Source organism: Dipteris shenzhenensis, chromosome 11, assembly GCF_047967505.1.
Source record: "Dipteris shenzhenensis isolate YYH24624 ecotype China chromosome 11, Dip_SZ_1.0, whole genome shotgun sequence".
NCBI classification, from domain to species: Eukaryota; Viridiplantae; Streptophyta; class Polypodiopsida; order Gleicheniales; family Dipteridaceae; genus Dipteris; species Dipteris shenzhenensis.
In genome coordinates, this window is record NC_141606.1 from 248,118 (window position 1) to 254,090 (window position 5,973).

A 5,973-nucleotide genomic window follows, 5' to 3' on the forward strand; every position below is an offset into this window, starting at 1 on the left:
TTCCTTGGAACCCTACTTTTGCTATCTAATAGAGAGAAGTATTGCCACAAGTTGTTTACTCTCTCACCATCTGATTGGAACAATGCCCATGTAACCTGGCTATTGGGATTCGATGACCTCCAACATAGAGAAGATGAATTCTGTGTCACGACCATTTGCAGATAATAGAAGACAAATTTCCATGTCATACAAAGGTTTAAGACCCCTTTTTAATAAAAGCCACCTCATCATTGCCCTTTTACCCCTCTTTATATCCTTTTCACCCCTTTCTTTCTGAAGGCTCTTCTTCTTTCCAAGGTCCCAAGGTGTCCTAAACCTTCTTAGCCTCACCAAATTCAAAGAAGAAGATCGAAGCGAGGACTTCGAGATAAAATCAAGTGGAAGAAGTGGGATCAAAAGGATCATGAGTCAAAGAAAGCAAGAAGTTGTGAATCAAAAAAATGGAGACATCGAAGACATATCCAAGACCATTGAACAAATACCAGGGAAGTGGGCATTGCATTTTTCTCTCTGTTATAAAGCTTTTTGCTTTATATCTTCTAGAAAAAATTTGCATTTGATATGGCAACTCCAGAAAGAGATGAAATGGTTAGGGAGAGCAAAGAAAGGGCTAGAAAAGGAAAAGCTATAGTGGAAGAGGAAATACATGAGGAAGTACATAACGGTACTCAGGAGGATAGCATGGAAATGGAAGACATAGACTACGGTGATTATGGAATTCCGTATACATAATTCATTAAACTTGAAACTCAAACGCAAAACATTGAAACGTAGTTAGGAACTATTAATGATACATTGAAGTCCCTAACTAAAGCCATAACCAAGTTATCTGATTCTCAATTGATAACTCCTATGGAAAAATCACTGACTCTTGCTAATCAAGTTGAGAGGGCCACCTCTCTACTTAGAGAAACCTCTAACATTCTTAAGGATTTGAAAGCACCAATTTTTAATTGGGAAGAAAAGGAACCTAACAAGGTGGAAATAAGGCCTATAAATGGTGGATGAGCCTCAGGGAAAATGATAGAATTCCTAGGTATTGGGCTGAATTTGAACAATCCTTCTTAAAGGAGTTCTTATCAAAAAATGAACTAGAAAGAGCGTGGGAGGCTTGGGACAATTGCACTATGGGTAAAAACACTCTAGTCTAGTATATAGAAAATTATAGGGAGGCAATCCTTAAGTTGAAAGGAATTGATTAATTCCAGAAGATAAGGGGTTTCGTGAGAGGTCTCAAAGACATAAGGTTGAGGTGAGAAGAAATTCTCCCAAAACATTTGAAGGAGCAATTAAGTATGCCCAAATATACAATAATATGAGACGGGAGAATCAAAGCTGGAACTTTGCACAACCTAAAAAACCTCAAACACAAAAATATCCTCTCTTGAAGAACAAGGATTATGAAAGGGCAAAGTAGGAAAACCTTTGCTCCAAATGTTTAGGCAAAGACCATGCTTCTTGGAACTGCCCTAAAATAAACAAGAGGGAGCTAAAGTTTCAAACAGACCTCCACAAAAACAAGTACATGTGATGCAGGTGTTGCTGCTTAATGGTACTAAAAAGTACACTGAGGTAGAGGTCTATCATGAGGATAGTACCTACATGTGTTGTCTATCATTGGCTTCTACATTGGAAAGAATTAATCTTGTTTTTGATAATGTTAAAAAGTATAAAACTTCTTTTAATGATTTAATGTTTGAATTTAAAGATGTTTTCGTCTAATTTGCCTTATGGTTTACCTTCTGAAAGAGAAGTAGATCATAAAATAGATTTAATTCATGGATCTACCCCTATTTGTAAAACTCCATATAGGCTTAGTCAAACGGAGTAACTTGAGGTCAAAAGAAAATTAACTAAATATCTTAGGAAGGCCAAATTCAACCTTGTAGCTCACCTTGGTCTGCACTTGTTTTACTGGTAAAGAAAAAGGATGGTACTATGCATTTATGCATGGATGACCCAGAATTAAATAAAATCACCATAAAAAATAAGTATCCTATGCCTCACATTGATGAGCTCCTTGATCAATTCCAAGGGGCAAAATATTTTACTAAAATTGATTTAAGGTCAGGATATCAACAAGTACGAATTAGAGAAGAGGATGTCCCTAAGACATCATTTCATACTAGGTATGGGCATTATCAGTTTAAAGTAATGCCATTTGGGTTAACAAATGCTCCAACAACTTTCATGATGCTTATGAATAGTGTCTTAAGGCCATATTTAGGAAAATTTGCTGTAGTATTATTAGATGATATCCTTATTTATAGTAAAACCAGAAAAAAGCATTTGGAACATTTGCAAAAAGTGTTCCAGGTGCTTAGAGATAACTCACTTTTTGCTAAAGAATCCAAATGTGAATTCTTTGCAAAAGAAGTAAAATACTTGGGACATACAATGTCCGAAGAAGGGATTCATATGGATCCTAAAAAAGTAACTGCCATATTGGAATGGCCACATCCTATAAATCTAGAAGAATTACATATATTTTTGGGTTTGTCTGGATTCTATAGGAGATTTATTCAATATTATGCTAAGATTGTTATTCCGATGATGGACCAGCTTAGGGGGAAGGGAAGCACCTTCATATGGGATGAACCTCAAAAGAGGAGTTTTGAAAAATTAAAAGTAGTTATAGCAATAGCTCTTGTCTTAAAGGTAGTGGATCTCAATGAACCATTCATGGTTGAGACAGATGCCAGTGATTTTGTTGTTGGGGTGGTACTTTTACTAAAGAATCGATCAGTGGCTTTTGAAAGCAAGAAGTTAGACTGTGCCCAATGGAATTACTCAGCATAGGAACTGTATGCTACAGTCTATACTTTGAAGAAGTGGAGGCCCTATTTGTATGGTTCCAAATTTGAGATCATCTTTGAGCATTAAGTAGATTTGCAATCAACCACAGCTTAAAGGTACAAAAGCTAGATGGGCTGAATTAATGCAATAGTTTGATATACAACTGACATATCGAAAGGGGAAGTTCAATGTGGTAGAAGACTCCCTTAGCCGTACTCAGTCCCAGAGTCCTTAGTTTGATCCTCACTTTTCTAAAATATGGAAAGCAATTGTGAAGATGGATCTAACTAATCAAGAGGCTTTTATTGAGGAGTTGCATGGAAATGGCAACACACCATAGGTTGGTAATAAAGGACTCAAGTGGAAAAATTATAATATTAAATATGGCTACCTACTCTACAAGCACAGAGTATGTGTCATGTATAATGATGACATTAGGTGCCAAATTTTTTTTCAATGTCATGATATTCTGAGTGCTGGACACTCGGGAACTCAAAAGTCATATGTGCTTTTGAAAAGGCAATTCTTTTGGCCTAGAATAGATAAGGACATCCAAGACTATGTATTGAATTGCCAAAAATTCCAGGTCAATAAGGTTGAATGCCTTAAGATAGGAGGTCTCCTAGACCCATTCGAGATTCCATCTAGCAAATGGGAAAGTATCTCCATGAATTTTATTGTGGGATTACCTAGGACACAGCGGGCACAACTCTGTGTGGGTAATTGTGGATCGGTTGACCAAGATGGCTCATTTTATTCATGTCAATAAAGAGGTTAAAACTCTAGAATTAGCTAGGCTATTTGTGAAGCGTACTTATAAATTGTATGGGCTATCAACTAGTATTGTTAGTAACCTAGATAGCAAATTTAATAGCCAATTTTGGAGGGCTGTGTTTATGAGGTTAGAAACTTCGCTGAATATGAGCACTACGGATCGTGTCCACAGAGTGATGGTCAAACTGAAAGGTTCAATCAGATCATTGAGGATATGCTTCAAGCGTATATAGTAAATGGAAAACTAATTGGGAATAGTATTTTCCCATATTAGAATTTGCATATAACAGTGCCAAACATTCAGCTATAGGTTTAAGTCCATTCATGATTATGTATGGATTTCAATTAAGAGCCCTAATGGCAATGGGACTCGACAAAGAGAAGGTTCAAGTGGCCAAAAAAATTCTTAAAGATATGAATCAAATGCTTAAATTAGCTAAAGATAGCATAAGAAGAGCTCAAAATAGAGCCTGAAGTCATGCAAACCCCCATCGTAGAAGGTTGGAGTTTCAAGTAAATGATAAATTCTACCTCAAGGTACCTGAATTTTCAGAATCCCTAAAGACAGGTTAATGTCTAAAGTTGTCCCCTAGGTATTGTGGCCCATTCACAATACTTAAAAGAATTGGAGAACTTGCTTACAAATTAGCCTTACCTGAAAGATATAGAGTACATCCAATTTTTCATGAAAGTAGGCTAAAAAGAAAGTTGGGAGATGATGATAATCTCATTGGAAATGGAGTCCTAGTTGAACTCATTGAATCTATGTCTTTACCACATGAACCAAAAAGAATTTTAGATAGACAAGAAAAAAGAACACGACATACAATATGGCAAGAATGTTTGGTAAAGTGGAAAGATAGACTTGAAAAGCATTCAACGTGGGACCTTAAGGGTAAGCAATCTCCAAAGGAGGTTTCCCGACTTTGTTTTTAGGAAGTAAACCATTCTTAAGGGGAAGGGAATATTACGTCAGACATAATTGCAGAAATCTGAGGCTTGGTTATGGGGAGGCAGGAGACCAAAAGGGCTTGATAGTGCACAGTGGACATATGAATTAATGTCTAGGATTAAATAGGCCTAGCATTACAGAGGGATGCCAAGAAGGGTCAAAAGGGTAAGGTCCTTTAAAAGGACACTTGGCATCAAAAGGAGTCCACATGGCATGCACTGGGAGGTTTCTAGAGAGAGGGCTCCACATTTAAAGTAAGAGGAGAGAAGGAATTCAACGACGATAGAGGTACACAGGGGGCTCACTAGAAATCGTGGTTGGGTGGAATTAAATCTAGAAGCCCTCCTTTGTTGTGACAAATAAAGAGACACTGATTTTATATAATGGTCTTATACAAATTGGAATAACAATTTCTTGGAACCCTGCTTCATTGTGGGTGTGTGTGCCCACCACTATAGTAAGTATAGGAAGTGAGGGCTTCTTTATGGGGGTTTGTCCACACAAGATAGTAAGTAGGTTCTTCTTGTAAATTTGGCATTAGGTAGGGTGATGCCAAGGAATTTATTCATAACAAAGTAAGCTAGTTTTATCTCATTGATTTTAGAGAGTTTTTGTTTATTGTCGGTGTTGATGCACTTGATGATCTCCTCACACAAGAATTTCTAGTCTCAAAATGATAGTGCCATATTCCTACTGTCTTCATTCACTCAATTTTTCCAAGACCCTTGCAAGAAATTATAGATCCCAGGGTAGTTTGAAGAATGCAAACTACCACTATCATCCTAATGCTATCCTAATGCTAATGGAAAGTTCCAAAGATAGCTTCGTAGAGCTTTTCTCCATTTGTTCCCATAGGTTCAAGGTAGTTTGTGTATCTCCTCCTCTAAGGTTTCCCGGCCTACCATACTTTAGTAGAGATTTTATTTCAATGATTTTTGCACTTTACATTAGGGATAATTTACTAGATTTTAATATATGCTGATTTGGTTGCTAACCTACAAAGGAGTGCTTGGGTGTACTTGCATGCTGAAGGGCCTATATGTTCTAGTTTTGTTGGTGTTCTACTCTTGTTTGCATTTTTAGGGAAGGTAGTTTAGGTATTTTAAAGCTTTTTTAACCTCAAGGTAATCCCTCCCTCCTTTAGAATGGCCAAGATGAGCGTCCTTTTGTTTGTAGGGTACTATGAATAACTTTTTTTCTTACCTTATTGGATTGTCATCTACAAATAATGCACCCTAGTCAAGAAAAGTTATTGATCCCATGTTATTAGACCTTTGATGTGAGCCCACAATTGTCCACACTCTACATTGTAATATTTGAATATCTCTTCTTCAAATACTACAAGCTCATTCTCTACCACCTATAATGCATCAATATCACCCTTTGCTAAGTATGTTGCAAGAAACTTTGTTTACATGATGCTATTTACATTCACTACAACCCTTACATGC